The sequence below is a fragment of the Balaenoptera ricei genome, chromosome 8 (assembly GCF_028023285.1).
Source record: "Balaenoptera ricei isolate mBalRic1 chromosome 8, mBalRic1.hap2, whole genome shotgun sequence".
Classification (NCBI taxonomy): domain Eukaryota; kingdom Metazoa; phylum Chordata; class Mammalia; order Artiodactyla; family Balaenopteridae; genus Balaenoptera; species Balaenoptera ricei.
In genome coordinates this window covers 102,877,294-102,892,941 of record NC_082646.1, presented here as the reverse complement: position 1 = coordinate 102,892,941, position 15,648 = coordinate 102,877,294, and the positions used below count along the sequence as shown (strand labels likewise).

The 15,648-nt window shown below is 41.0% G+C and overlaps 1 pseudogene; it reads right to left on the bottom strand.

The window, feature by feature from the left end:
- Positions 1-5,752: 5,752 nt before the first annotated feature.
- LOC132370011 (olfactory receptor 4D9-like) lies at positions 5,753-6,683 on the bottom strand (annotated as a pseudogene).
- Between the last annotated feature and the right edge of the window lie 8,965 nt (positions 6,684-15,648).

The window sequence follows — 15,648 nt, the reverse complement described above, 5'->3', positions numbered from 1 at the left end:
CCTTGTGACGAGTCTAAGACTGTGTTCCGTCCATTGCTTTTACCAACATTTGAACCTCAATTAACTGTAAACCTCAACTGTTTCTTGATAGTTAACTGATGGCTTATTAGTGGTGGCAAGAAAAACGGCTGCGATCAAGAATTTCCAGGGGCGGTCTACCGTAGTGGTTAGGAGAATGGGCTTTGAAACCCAAATGCACGAGGTTCTGTGCACAAATGAGTCGTGAAAGTAATCAAGTCACCAATGCAACTGAAAAATGCTGAAAAATGGGTACACTTCCCTGTGCAAAATACATGCACAACTAAGAAAGTAAAGATGGAGGGTGGGAGGACAAATGAGAATCCCTCTGTATGTGTGTCTGCAACAGGAAGGAAGGAGAGAAAACAGAGAACTATTGTTTATAAGTTTGCTTTTGTCCTTGCTTTTGGCAAGAACGAGTTCAAGATCTCAAGAACTTCTTTAGAAATAGGCCCAGGTAAACCCATTCTAATAAAACAGGCTTGGGAGTTTCCTGACGGTCCAGTGGTTAGGACTCGGGGCTCTCACTGCCAGGCCAGGTTTGATCCCTGGTCAGGGAAATAAGACCCTGCAAACCACACAGCTGGCCAAACAAACAACCAGAAAAAACCTCCAAAACCCCCCAAAACCGGCTTATTGAATTTCATAGAGTCCCCAACTTGAGGGAATCCCCACCACAATAGTCCACCAAGCATATGTTCCCCCATCCCTCTTGACAAGCTGACCTTCTCTCTATGCTCTTCAAGTCCCCTTCCTAGTACTGAAGGACTAATTATTCTGCTCTGCATCACTGAAGTTTTTAGCTTTAATATACAGCATCCTCCACCTTTCAGGAGCATTATTAACCTTCAAAATATTTCTGAAATCCACAATAATATTTCAAAACTGGTAGTGCATGGGCACACATGCTCAGACATATAGTCAGACACACAAGCACGCACTCAAAAGCCCCCACTTAAAGCTCCCGACCTCTAATCCTTACCCAAGAAGTAGTGCTAGCCATTCGGTTGCATACACTGACCTTAGGAATGATTGATTATCAAGGAGTACTCCTCTTTAAGGTAGACATGCCTCTGGGGGCTGGTTGGTACAGTGCCTTCTCTCCTGATACAGGGGGCAAAGGGTAGGCTCCGAGAATTGCCTCTGAGTGGTCCCAACACGCTGCCCCACGGTGCCGCTGCCGTGAGCACCAGTCTCTGAGCCCCAGCCCCAATGGAAGGATCACCGGAGGGAACACTTTTGGAAGTGAGTGTTGAACCTGAGTAGCCAGACTTTCCTATTGGGATGCAGTTCCCTAGAGTGTTATTAAGAAATTGAACACACACTGGAAGGGGTACGCAAACATGCACATTTTGGTTTTGAAATCCTCCTAATGCAGGGGAGGAGATGTATCCTCATAGACCTTGGGATTAGAACCCAAATATCTTTGCCTGAAGGGCTCATAGGGGACAAACAGAAGAGTCTGTCTCCTTCAGAGGTGGGAACTCAGGGAAAATAAATAGAACTCCCAGGAGGGTGTGTCTCAGTCTATTTCATTTCTTTCTTTCTTACTTTTTTTTTTTTTTTTAGGCAGATGGTTTGCTTGTTGTCCTAATAATATACATAATCAGATGCATCATAAAGACTGGGAAATGCATTTTCTCCTTGTTTTCCACCAAACTTCTCACACAAAGAGGGAATAAAAGCAGACGAAGGATGGGTTGGTACCATTCATCCATTAAATATTTAATTATAAAATATTTACTGAGTACCTTCCATGTTCCAGGCCCTATAATCCCAAAGATTTCCATTTTCTCTCTCCTCTCATTTCTTTTTTCCTTTTTTTCCTTTTTTTTTTTTTTTTTTTTTTCCATACCGTGCAGCACGTGGGATCTTAGTTCCCCTACCAGGGATTGAACCCGCTCCCTCTGCAGTGGGAGCTCAGAATCTTAACCACTGGACTGCCAGGGAAGTCCGTCTACCTCCCCTCCCCACGCCTGCATTTCCAATATCATTTTTGAAAACTCATCTCTCAACATAGATCCATGGATTGTCTCGCTTGGATATAGTGCACACCTTCAACTCAAAATGTCTAAAATTGATCTGATCGTTGCAATCGAGAACTAAATACTTCCCTCTCTGTAGCTGACACTATTATTCTCCTTGTCACAAGGGCTCAGTATCTCTGAAATACCGCTGACACTTCCCCTTACCTTTTTTTTTTTTTTTGGTCTTTTGTAATCCTTCCTGAATAAATTAGTTTTAGGTTTCTTTCATCATTTGCAATCAGTTTTATAGTTTACTTGGAGAACTTGTCAGTTCCTTCTGATATTCACACTCTTGTGCAATCCCCTCCCCTTGTGTGTGGATTGGATTTAGTGACTTGCTTCTACTGAAGAGAATACAGCAAAAATGATAGGATGTCACTTTCCAGATTAGACTATAAGAGACCGTGACTTCTATCTTGCTGACACACTCTTTTCTGCCTTGATTGCTCGCTCTGATGAAGTAAGCTGCCCTGTGGGAGAAGCCCACAAGGCTAGAACCTGGGGATGACCTCCAGCGAACAGCCAGGAAGGAACTGAAGCTCTCAGGCCAATAGCTCATGATTCTGGCTCATATGAGTGAGCTTGGAAGCCAATCCTTCCCCAGTCGAACCTTGAGATGAGACTGCTGCTCCCAGCTGATGCCTTGACTGCAGCCTTGTGAGAGATTCTAGGCAGGAGACTTAGCTAAGCTGTGCCTGGATTCCCAACTCACACAAACTGTGACTTAAGAAATGTGTGTTGCTTTAAGCCACTAAGTTTTGGGGTAATGTGTTATACAGCAATAAATCACTAATATCGTACTGAACTAATAGTCTGCTATTAAGTAAAAGCTATGTGGATGATATTCTCTTTCAGACTGGAGAGGCAAGTCATGCAACAGTAACAAAAAAAAGAACTCTGCAGATCCCTCCAGGGTAGTGTTTTGTGGCTGGAATTTCATGGATGCTTCAATATAGTTTATGTGGTACTGACTACACTAGCATCTTGGAAACTAAGCTGAAACAACCTGAATCTTCTTTGAATTTTTCAAAGAAGTACAGAATGACAGGATCACTCCTAAACCAGCCCGTCTGTGTTTATAGATATATTTATTTGCTTATGAAAAATATTGTGGAAGTTTAAAATCAATGTTCTTTATGTAGGACCAAATATATGGGATCTGTGCAGGATAAGCTAGAATCATTTCATTATCTGATAGTTCCCTAAGAAAATGTTCCTACCTGGAGAAAAAAAATATGTGTATATATTAATCCAAGTAATTATTTCATGTCATGGTGAAAGAGAAGTAAATTTAATGGCATTCTGAATTCAATTTCTTTTCCTCACCGTGTTTTTTTTAAAAATTAATTAATTTATTTGTCTTTATTTTTGGCTGTGTTGGGTCCTTGTTGCTGTGTGCGGGCTTTCTCTAGTTGCGGCGAGAGGGGGCTACTCTTTGTTGCGGTGCACAAGCTTCTCGTTGCCGTGTCTTCTCTTGTTACAGTTGCAGAGCACAGGCTATAGACGTACAGGCTTCAGTAGTTGTGGCACGTGGGCTCAGTAGTTGTAGCTTGCCGGCTCTAGAGTAGCTATGGTACACAGGCTTAGCTGCTCCACGGCATGTGGGATCTTCCCAGACCAGGGCTCGAACCTGTGTCCCCTGAATTGGCAGGTGGATTCTTAACCTCTGTGCCACTAAGGAAGCCCCGAAGCCTGTCTCTTTAAATGTCTTCCTGGAACAGCTCTTTCTAAAGACCAGCATTGGCCTGTGACATGAGCAGGAAATATATTTTTATTGTGGTTAACTACTTTGATTTTGGATGTTTTTAACACAGTATTTAATCTACTTTGATTACACATGAGTGTCAGCTTCTGTGGCTTGAACTTTATCACAACTGGAGACATAGTACAGTCAGTAGGTCCCAGCAAAATATCAGCTGCATTGTTAGATAAACCTTCTCCTGGCATCGTTCTCATTCCTTTCATTACAGATACTAGCAAAATCTCAGATTCACTGATTGAAACTTCATGCTTTTGATTCGTCTTTCTTTCACTTCTAATGGATTGAGTGGAAAGTGTAAAGGAGTTATAAGGTCCCATGTGCAGAAACAAGGAGAAATTTGGGTCTGGCTAGTCTGTGATTGAGATAATCCTGCTATACAATGGGGAGTCAGTTCCTTCCCATGGGAATGCTTAATATCTGTCTTTGCTTAAGCCTTTCACAAATCCAGGTGAGCTGTCTACAGCCTCTACCCATCAGTGTTATTTCTGTATGAATACTCCCATGTACAGCATTACCTCCTTCTTCCCAGGAAGAAACCACAGCTTTGGAGTGATTTGGGGATCCTCTCTCCCCAGTAGAAAGCATGGATTTGCGTTGCTCAGGGGGCCACAAATGGAGTTCTCCTTTCCCAGTTTTCCTTTTAAATGTCAAATACAGGTCTTCCCTCCAGGAGTGTACTGTGTTGTGGGTGCAATGAGCTCACTGCCACACTAATGTGGCACACTCTTACACCATTCTCTCCCTCTGCACATACTGAGTTATTTGCTTGGATTGTCCCTCTCTGCCTTATGACCTTTGGAAAGGTCGACTCGCTGTTAAATGTCTTTTGAAACTTTCAAGTGCCTACAATATTTCCACTACACTTTATTCATACCTTCATGGAAGCATCTTGGGGGATGCCTCTAACAGTGACTATTTTTAATCTTTTTGCAGCAGTTTGAATCCTAGCAATGTTGGGCCCATAAGAAGCGCCCTGTAAATACTCGTGGAATGAATGATTGAAAGAGGGTAGTGGAAGACATGAATGGGACTCACCTTAAAGCCGTATCATCCATAGGTCCCCAGCACATACTATAGGACCAACCTCTTTTAGGACTCCATGGTTATCTATAGATGTTAATTGCTTTTGGCATTAAGGTGATTGAAACCGAGCAGGACCCTGTGGGGCTCCTGGACATGGAAGCCTTTCTGTGTCCCCTGTTTCTTGTTTGTAGAGAATAGACTCCAGCCTCCATGACTTTCTCTGAGTTCCAAAGGGCAGATTCGTACAGTTGCTAATCAGGGAAGGGAGGGGATGTAGAGATAAGGGAGGAGCAGTCAAGTAATAGTAGTGTAACCTTGGGGCAGGGTCCGGGTTCTGCCTCAAGGGATAGAGATAACAGTATATTTTGAGCTCTTTACAGAATTAAAACCCCCAACAAATGGAAGATGTTAGCATTCTTCATTCCAGATTAAAGGAACCAGAGAAGCTCTTTAAGAGACCACCTGTGGCCAGATTAAATGAGTGCAGAAACTGCACACACCCTAATCTTATCAGCAACCCGGCCCTTGAACCATTGCTATAAAACTCCTCACCAAACCCTCCTGGGTTGAGGACACACGGTTTTGGGGGGCACGAGCCCGCTGTGTCCCCCTTTGCCTGACAAAGCAATAAAGCTGTTCTTTTCTACTTCATCCAAAACCGTGTCTCTGAAATTCGATTCGGCACCAGTGCACAGAGGCTGAGTTTTCAGCATCATGATTTCTTCCCATTTTGAGAAAGCAAAATTTAATATTTATCTTTATTTAAAAAAATTTTTTTTTGGCTGTGCAGGATCTTAGTTCCCTGACCAGCGATTGAACCTGCACCCCATACAATGGAAGTGTGGAGTCTTAACTGCTGGACCGCCAGGGAAATCTTTAATATTTATCTTTAAATTTTGGGATTATCTGGTCCTCATAGAATTTAAATCCTTTCCGAACACCCTAGTTGTTTCTTTAGTTTCCTCATGGCTGACTTCATTTCCTGATTTCTCAGGGTGTAGATCATAGGATTGAACAGAGGGGAGATGACAGTGAAGGTGACGGAAATGGCGGTACCTGTCAGGAGGGCAGTGAAGGGCCTGGCGTAGACATAGATGCATGGCACAAAGTGCAGGGTCACCACCATGATGTGGGAAGGGGGAGATGGCTTTCCTCCTGCCCTCCCCTGCCTGAGACCTCAGCATCATGAGGATGACTGTGTAAGAGACGAGGAGAAGGAAGAATGTAAACCAACTGAGTAATCCATTATTGGAAATCATCAGGAGCTCCAGAGTGACGGTATCAGTACAGGCGAGTTTGAGGACCTGGGGGACATCGCAGTAGAAAGTGTCAAGAACATTGGGTCCATAGAAGGGCAGGGGGAGCAACAAGGAAATCTGCACGATGGAGTGGACAAAGCCCCCAACCCAGGAGGCCACCACCAGGCTAGTGCATCGTTCCTTACTCATGATAGTCAGATAGTGGAGGGGTCTTGAGATGGCTACGTAGTGATCAAGTGCCATCACAGAGAGAAAAAAGACATCTGCTCCCCCCAGAAGGTGGAAGAAGAACATTTGTGTGACACAGCCATTGAAGGAGATGGTCTTTCTCTCTGACAGAAGATCAACCAGGACCTTCGGAGCTGTGATGGAGGAAAAGCAGAGGTCAAGAGCAAACAGATTACAGAGCAGGAAGTACTTGGGCGTGTGAAGACGAGATTCCCAGGTAACAGTAACCATGATGAGGAGGTTTCCCATCAGAGTGGTCATGTACACCAAAAACGAAAAGGCAAATAAGACCCAGCTTAGCTCTCAAGACTGGGTAATTCCCAGGCAAATAAATTCTTTCACTCTGGTATAATTTCCCTGATCCATTGGGTCACAGATTCTTTTTCAAGTATATCTCTGGAAGATATAACAGCACAGTTAAAGAATGTGTTATGAAGTCTACTGTTGTCTTTTCTGTCACTTGAATTTTGGTGCTGGCCTGGGAAGTTCTTTTTCCATGCAGGCGCTGTACCTGCAATTCTGTATGCCACGGTTAGGTAGAATGACCCAGGTTTCTGACACGAGTCATGTAAACAGATAGGTTCCATCACTGTGGCCACTGAAACACAGGTGACAGGTCTGTGAACCTATTCAATTCTACTTTTACTACAACATATGATACAAAATAATAAATAATAAGCATAAATTTTATGACATCAAGAATTTGTGTTCACAAAGGACATCATTATGAGAATTAAAAGAGAACCCTCAAATGGGAGAAGATATTTACAATACGTATATCTGAGAAAAGGTTCTCATCCAGAATATGTAAAGAACTTCTACAAATCAGTAAAACAAGATAGATGACCAAACCAGAAAATGGCAAAAGACGTGAACCAAACTTCACAAAAAAGAATATCCAAATGCCAATTCAACTTCATGAATTACCAGGGAAATGCAAATTAAAATCACAGCACATTAAAATCACAGCACATTAAAATCACAGCACAGGCTCTACTGCACACACACCTAAATGGTGGAAAAAGATGAAAAATATCAAGTGATGGTGAGGATGTGGGACAGTTGGAACACTGCTGGTGGGGTGTGTAAAATAACCACTTTGTTGTTTGATTATATCTGCTAATACTAATATATATATCTTTATTAAATATTATTTTAAGCTGAAGATCTATCTATGTATCTATCATCTATCATCTATCTGTCATTCTATCTATCTGCCCATCTCCATCTTAAGAACAATCTATTCCACTCCTAGGAAGTATGGACATATGTTATATCCACCAAAAGATATATCCTAGAGTATTCATAGCACTGTTTGTAATTGCTTCAAACTGGAGAATGACACAAATGCCCATTAACGGTAGAAAAGCTAAATACTGTTAAATTCACACATGACTACATAGCAATGGAAATGACCTACACTACACGTAACGATATACACCAATCTCACAAACAGGATGTTGAGCCAAATGACCCATGCACAGAAGAGTGCACACGCTCTTATTTTGTTCATATAAAGAATCAAAATGTACAAAACTAAAGGGAACATGAGGGAGGCTTTTGAGGTGCTGATAACGGTCTCTTTTCTTGATCAGGGGGCTTGTTGCAAAGATATATTCAGCTTGTGTGAAAATCCATTGAGATGTAGGCTTACGTGCGTTTTTCTATATGTATGTACTGTAGGCTTATGTACTTCAGTAAAATGTTAAAAAAATAAACATACAGTGATTACTTTATAACATTTTAATCTCATGTGTAAAGAATGAATTTCATTTCAAGTAAAATTTAATTGACCACTAACTTTCATAACAGTTATTTTATAATAAATGAAGTTAAAGCCTTTACCAGCTACAATCTGAGAGTTTTTTTATCTTTCTCTCATTTACCCACTTTAGGTCCTCCCAAATTCTTGTCTTATGCAGTTGCCCTGCTGTAGTTCTTTCTCTGATTCTGCTTTTAATTACTCTATTTTTTTTCCCCGCATTTTGCTCTTTGAACCTTAGAAAAAAATCCTTTAAAGACCACAGTTCCCCAGGCAACACTTTCCTTTTTATTCATACAGAAGAATAAGAGCCCCTTTTTCATTTTGTTGTCATTAATTTTTGGTGTCTATGTCAACAACATGGAGTGATAAGAATACATGTTCAGAATAATGATCACAGAAGATTTCAGCTCTCCAGAATCCTAAAATTCCCCACACTAACTACTTACCATAACTAGAAAGTGGAGAAATCATTCCCAAAGGAGTCTTTGGTTAAGCTGGAACATAGAAATATTTTAATTGATGACAGCATCTTATTCTAGAATCTTTCTTTTGGATATTGGAATGAAAAGTGAATGGTTTTCAAATCTTCTGCTCAGGAAACCACGTGACAAGATTAAGAGCTTCTGTGTCACCTGTTCTCTTTCTCCCTCCCTTCTTTCTTTCTCATGTTTTTCTTTACTATTTCTATTTTCTTTCCTTCCTCTATATACCATTTCCATGACAGTATTAGGGTTCTCCAGAAACAGAACTAATAGGATCTATGTCTATATCTACATCAGCTATATCCATCATATATATGTATATATGCACATATATATATAGAGAGAGAATTATCATGCAGAATTGGCTCACGCTATTATGGAGGCCGAGAAGTCCCACAATCTGCCTTCTGCAAGCTGGAGACCCAGGAAACCTGAGAGTGTAATTCAGTCATAATTCAATGATCTGAGAACCAGGGGAGCCACTGGTGTAAATGATGAGATGAGATGTCCCAACTCAAGCTGTGAGACAAGAATAAGGGGGTACATTTCTCCTTCCTCCACCTCTTTTGTTCTATTCAGGTTTTTAATAGATCAGTTGGTGTCCACCTATTGGGGGAGAGGCAACTAATCTGCTTTACTGAGTCCATCGATCCAAATGCTAATCTCATCTGGAAACACCCTCACAGACACACCCAAAAGCAATGTTTAATCTGAATCCCTGTGGCCAGTTCAGTTGACACATAAAATTAATCATCATAATGACTTGGAGAGAACAGTGACTCAAACACAGGTTCTATCCTTAAGGAATTGATAGTTAAGACATTAAGAGTGTTGTAGCTTGTGGAATCCGCAGAAAGAAAAGGGAGGCAGTACAAAATCGTGGGGCTCTATACGAAAAACGGTCCCACTTGGTCATATAATGTTTGTAAACCTTGTCCGGGAGGGCTGCTGGGACAGTATCACATCCCACACTTGTATCTTGGACACACATATGTGGATCATCTAGAACATTTATTAAATTTGGGTTTTCCTACTTCCTGGTTTGACCTTGGGCAAATTACTCAATAACAGTACCAAACTCATGAGAAATATATGTGAGGTTCACAGGACATGGGTTAGAGTCAGTTCTTAGCCTGCACCGTTATGATTTCTACGATATGATGATAATAAGACCTACCTCATGAGCAGGGTTCTTCTAAGGAGTAGGCGAGATTGCATGTCTGTTTTGCAAACTGAAAGCATCTGAGGATCCTGAGTTTGCCAGTGGCTACCCAGTCTCACCAGCTCCAGGTGAGTGCTGCTTCCTTACACAAGCCAGGTCCCTTTAGGGGGACTTGACTGAGAGTGGCTCATCTTGCTACTGACCCTGTGGTTCAAAGCCCTCTTTCCAACACTTGGGATAAGTGTAAAATGCCATTTATCCCATAGGGGTAGTTTTCTTTTTTGCTTAGGGATTTGAACTAAAGCATATGCAAAAAATTAGACGATTGTATCACACTCCTGCTTATAAACATAGATAAATTTATTTCTGTATGCAGTTGTAAATATAGGCATTTATATTAAAAAAAAATTTCCAGAAAGAAAATAAACTATAATCGTCCCTTTGAAACCCTGTCATCTGGATATATGGCTTCAGCCTACAGTAGGGTGGGGTCCAGGCAACTTTCAAGGTCTCAGCATTATAGAAATGTGGGCAGAATAATGGAGCTCTGTTTTGCTTATTTTTTTTCTTGCTTTTAAAGAACACTTCTGTTCATTTTATCACTTCCAAAACCCGCCATATCCATGTGAAATAGATATTATTATCCTGATTTTATAGATGAAGAAACCAAGGCACAGAAAGATTAAGTAACTTGGTCAAGGTCTCACCGCTGGTAGAGCCATGTCTCAAACCAACATTTGTCTTATTCCAAAGACTGACGCTCTTAACTACTTTAACTATACTTCTTCCCGGTGTTGATCAGCCCTTCCAGAAAACCCTGCAAAGAAAAAAAATCCTCTGTAAAACAAGTGAAAGTAGACTGTGGGTGTAAGATCGTGGTGGTAGAGGCCGGCACGCAGTGAGTGAAAGGTTTGGCTGAGAGAAACTTACATGAGAGGATGTCAGAAGTGACTTGGAAAAAAAATCAGAGTTTGAAAAGTAGACTTTGCAGTCCTCAGAGCTACCTTCACCAGGAACCTGCATCAATCACATAGTGTTCCAATGCCAGGTGCAGAAATGAGTTCCGAGAAGCATGACCTCTAACACAAATTCCTCCTGCAGATCATGGATCTTGTGGGTTCCTACGATGCTGTCTTTGTATGGAGTGGGAAGGATACTTTGAAACTGCAAGATTACGTACATTGCGTCAAAACACAGGCACATAGAGAGGGAGGGGGAAGGGATAAAGAAATACAATTTGGGGAGGGGGGATAAATTCAGAGTTTGGGAGTAACATATACACACTACTATATATAAAATAGATAACCAACAAAGACCTACCGTATTGTACAGGGAACTATACTCAAGATTTGTAATAACCTATAAAGGAAAAGAATCTGAAAAAGAATATATATATGTATAACTGAATCACTTTGCTGTACACCTGAAACTAACACAACATTGTAAATCAACTATACTTCAATTAAAAAAAAAAAGAAATACAATTTTATGTGTTTTTGAGAGGTCAAAAGAAGGATCAAGAGGGCTTCTTAGAAATCACCCCAAAGGGGACCGTCCTTTAGAAACAAGCTTACTAAACATCTTTGAAAGAGCCTGCAAACTCAAGGTTACACCCATACCCCGGCTTCCTACAAAGAATGCTGCTTCATTCTCTACACTGGGTTGAATCTCTGAGAGATCTCCCAGGTCACATTTTTCTCTTTCCCAATACTGAAAAGTCTCTACTCTTGATTGAATCTCTAAAAGTTTTAGGAGCATTTTTCATATTCAGTAGCACATGAGTGCACAGATTAGCTAGCTATGAAAACCCCTTACTCAAAGCCCCGCAAATTCCATTCCCAGCTAAGAAGCAAAGCTGGCCAGACTGTATATACTGAGTTCAGGAATTGCTGTCTTTAAGAGCTGTTTTTCTAAGGTAGTCACCTTCTGAGAGCTGGGGTATCGGCACTTTCTCAACTCCCTTCAAAACAACTCAAACCTCAACATCCTACCAACTAAAATGCATCATACCTCCTGGGGCCAACTGACCTTCTTCTTCTATGTTGCAAGGCACAATTCCCCTCTTCCTAATCATGAAAAACTACCACTTTTCTTTGCTGCATTAAGACTTCTGGTTTCAGTAGGAACATCCTATACACTTGCAGCATTTCTGAAAAATCAACACTACCAGATTTTCAGTTTCAGAAGTTCGCATACCAACACTTAACTGACTCAGTCTCCAAGTGAAAAATCAATCCTCTTACGATGCTCCAATGCCTCTTAGAAGTAGGTTCTGGGAAAATTCTGTGCTTCATGGACAGCCTACCTCAAGGCTAGTGATTTTGTTATGCTTTTCCTTCAGGTGGGAAAAGGCGACCTCAGGGAATCACATCCTTCTGACTCTTCCACATTGCCTTATGGTGTCTTGGCCACCACTGTTAGTCCCTCAGCCACAAGCCTAATAAAGGAATTAGCAAAGGGAATATTGTTGAATATGAATGTGGAGGCTGAGTGGCCAATTCAATTGTGTTCTCTTGGGAGTCATTAAAATGTCATCAAGCCCTCCTTCTTCTCTCTCTTCCCCTCCATCACCCCCTCTCTGCCCCATCTCACACGTATCTGCAGAGACACTAGTGCACATTCAGGACATATCCTTTTCTCTAGAGGAAGCACATGAGACAGTGCGCTATCCTCCTTGGCTTAGGAAGAAAATATATTGTTAAACCGCACCATGGACCATGCAATTTTCCTCCTCACTAAAATTGCTTTGCTTGCAATCAGCTGGGAAATGAACCTTAAATAAAAGGGCAACAATAGAAAAATCAAAGCTCTGGGGCTACTGTCAGGGTAGCTCTCAGAGACTGGATGGTGCAGATTTATACATGCAATTTCTGTTTAATGTGACATGTATATTGCCCCTATGCAATTATTTTAATCTACATCTCTGAGATCCATGGCTCACTTAGAACCTAGGGAGGCAGCATGGTAACAGTTTTTGATATTTATCAATTTAATTACTTCAGAATTATTTTATGTTATTAGGTTCATGGGTACCCAGAGATGTTTACAGTTAAAATGTTTGATTCAAGGGAGTGAGGTAGGAAAGGGTAGTTTGAAAGCTATGTTTACTCCCAGAGTCTGTTGAATTTTCTATGGCTCTTAGCAGCAGAGCTTAAACAACAACAAAAAAAAACTGATTTAAATGGGAAAAATGCAGCCCAGCTTGTGATTTTATGTCATCCAGAGAAATGATACATCTTTGTGTAATGAGATGCAATTGCTTTCCCCTTCTCCTGAATTACTGAATCAGGTTATACTGTGTGTTTATACATAGTTTGAGGAAGTGTCAGGGACAGTGGTGTGGCAGGGGTTCATGAGTTCCTGCTCCCTTGGGACTATGCTTCTGAGATACAGTGATCCAGACTCCATAGGTCTTCGGTGCCATCCAGTTTCAACATAGCGATAAAACTGATTTGAGTGAGTCTCGAGAGATGGGAAGGAAAGGAAAGGAATAGTCCATTTGCATGAAATGGACTATGAAGTGGCTTGTGGTATGCATTTTTCATAGGCAGTTTCATAAAGAAAAGCTTAGAGAGTCTAGAGACCAGAGCTACCCGAGCAAATGTAGCAGGACCCTATGAGTGGTGACTTGACAAGTGAGGATTATTCTTAGAATTTGCAAGCTGGATTAATATTGTAAAAAGTTATCAATAGAATTGATTGATCAGGTGGCAGGAAATGACAAGCAAGTGAGCTGATTAGTTAATGGATCCTTATGAGGCTAGCCCAGATCCAATGAGGGACGTAAGTGAAGTTTGTCTTCAACACTCACTATCTTTTGGCTGACTCCCCTGGGACTCTCTTCCATCCACCCTGAGTCTGCTTTCTTGGTCTGATCCCTCATCTCTACGCTCAAAGCCAAGGTTTATCCTTGACCCATTATATTCTTTTGCTATGAAACTCTCCTGTGTTGTACCTTATCAGCTTCAGGGTGACCCTTCAACCTGTATAAATAACAGGAAAACCTATTGTCATGTTTTAATGACAGAAAGCTAGAAATTTTAAGATGATAGGGGCTTTGAATTCAATGTACATTCCCATCATTTCCACACCTGTTTTTTTTTTTTTTCTAATAATGATGAATATGCGCCATATAGGAGAAGAGTATAACAGGATGATGGGGGATCGAATGTGTCTTAGGCAGAGCAAAAAGGATCATATTAAAATGGATGCATTTGTGGTTTTTACCATGAGATGTAGAAAGCAGTTAGCCCTAGGAGATTTTTTAACTTTTTATTTTTTTATAGAGGAGCTTGTTAACCCAGTGAATTTCTTTTTTTTTTTTTTTAAGCAGATATTCATTTTTAGTTATTTATTTATTTATTTTTGGCTGTGTTGGGTCTTCGTTTCTGTGCGAGGGCTTTCTCTAGTTGCGGCGAGCGGGGGCCACTCTTCATCGCGGGGCGCGGGCCTCTCACTATTGTGGCCTCTCTTGTTGCGGAGCACAGGCTCCAGACGCGCAGGCTCAGTAGTTGTGGCTCACGGGCCTAGTTGCTCCGCGGCATGTGGGATCTTCCCAGACCAGGGCTTGAACCCGTGTTCCCTGCACCGGCAGGCAGATTCTCAACCACTGCGCCACCAGGGAAGCCCCCTAGGAGATTTTTAACTAACTGCTTTATACTCTCTAAACTTTCTGCATTTTAGATAAGAAATATGTAATAAGCATAATTTTAAAATAAAGGTATTTTCATTTTGGAAAAGAGAGAAATACAAACACTAATATAAAAAAATTAAATGGACCCATTTGCCTTTGACAGAGCATTTACTATCTGCCTGGCATTGTATATTTCATATATACCATCTCATCGTAACCTTCACAACAACTCCATAAGATGGATCGTATAAGTACATTTGTATAGGTGAACTCTGACCTGTGAAGAGTTTAACTAACTCAAGATCACACAGCTGATGGATGGCAGAGATGGGATTTGCACCCAGGTCTGTATAACTCTGAAGTTAGAGCTTTCAGCCACAATGCTTTACTTTTGACTTTAATTTTAATCATATTTTCCCAGACAAAAACACTAACTTATACTCCCTCTTCACAAACACTAGCAGAGTGCAAAATAGACAGCATGGTTAGAGTTTTACCTTCTTTAACACCTCCTCTCTCTCTCTCTCCAGTGGGAAAAACGTAAATCGTCAACAGTGAAGCCAATCTGAGATTGGCCCTGGTAAGGCTGCAACTGAAAACCAGTTCTTGAATAATGAGAATGGATTTCTCTTTGTGTAGGATCCCTGAGGTTCTGTCTGCCTTTGTCTAAACTTATCATGAGAACGTGAATCTGGCATGTCTAGTTCTGCATAAGATAAATCCCTGGAGGCCATTATGGGAAATCTTCCCAAGCTTCTTCATTCCTGATAGGAATGCAGGAGTACAACAATTTGTACCTTTGAGATTCTCACTAGGTTACGAGCCCATAAGGAGTTTAAGCAGGAAGAAATTTCTTAATCTGTGATAGGCCACATGTATTCATATATGTGTATTTCAGAGGCACTGACCATGAGATCCTCCTAGAACAAGATTGCAGTTTGGCATGGACAGGTCCAGTAATGAAATAAATTACATTCATAAGGTGAGAGCAATTGACTGAGTATCTGAAGACTTATCTCTGTAACTAAGTTGATATGACATGGGGAAAACCACTATATTCTTCTATTTACTTACCTCTTGAAAAAGGGGTTAGATTCAGTCAGTCTCTTTACCTGCCATATACCTTTCATGATTGACACGTTGTTATTTTGGTCTTTGAGTGGAAATACATCCAATCAACTCAATCCTATAACACTGATACATTGTGCTCACCAGAAGCTTGGGTTATCATCAACCTATTAACTTAAAGTGCAAAATAAATTGTTACCTAGTAAGTGTAGTTGGTTTAT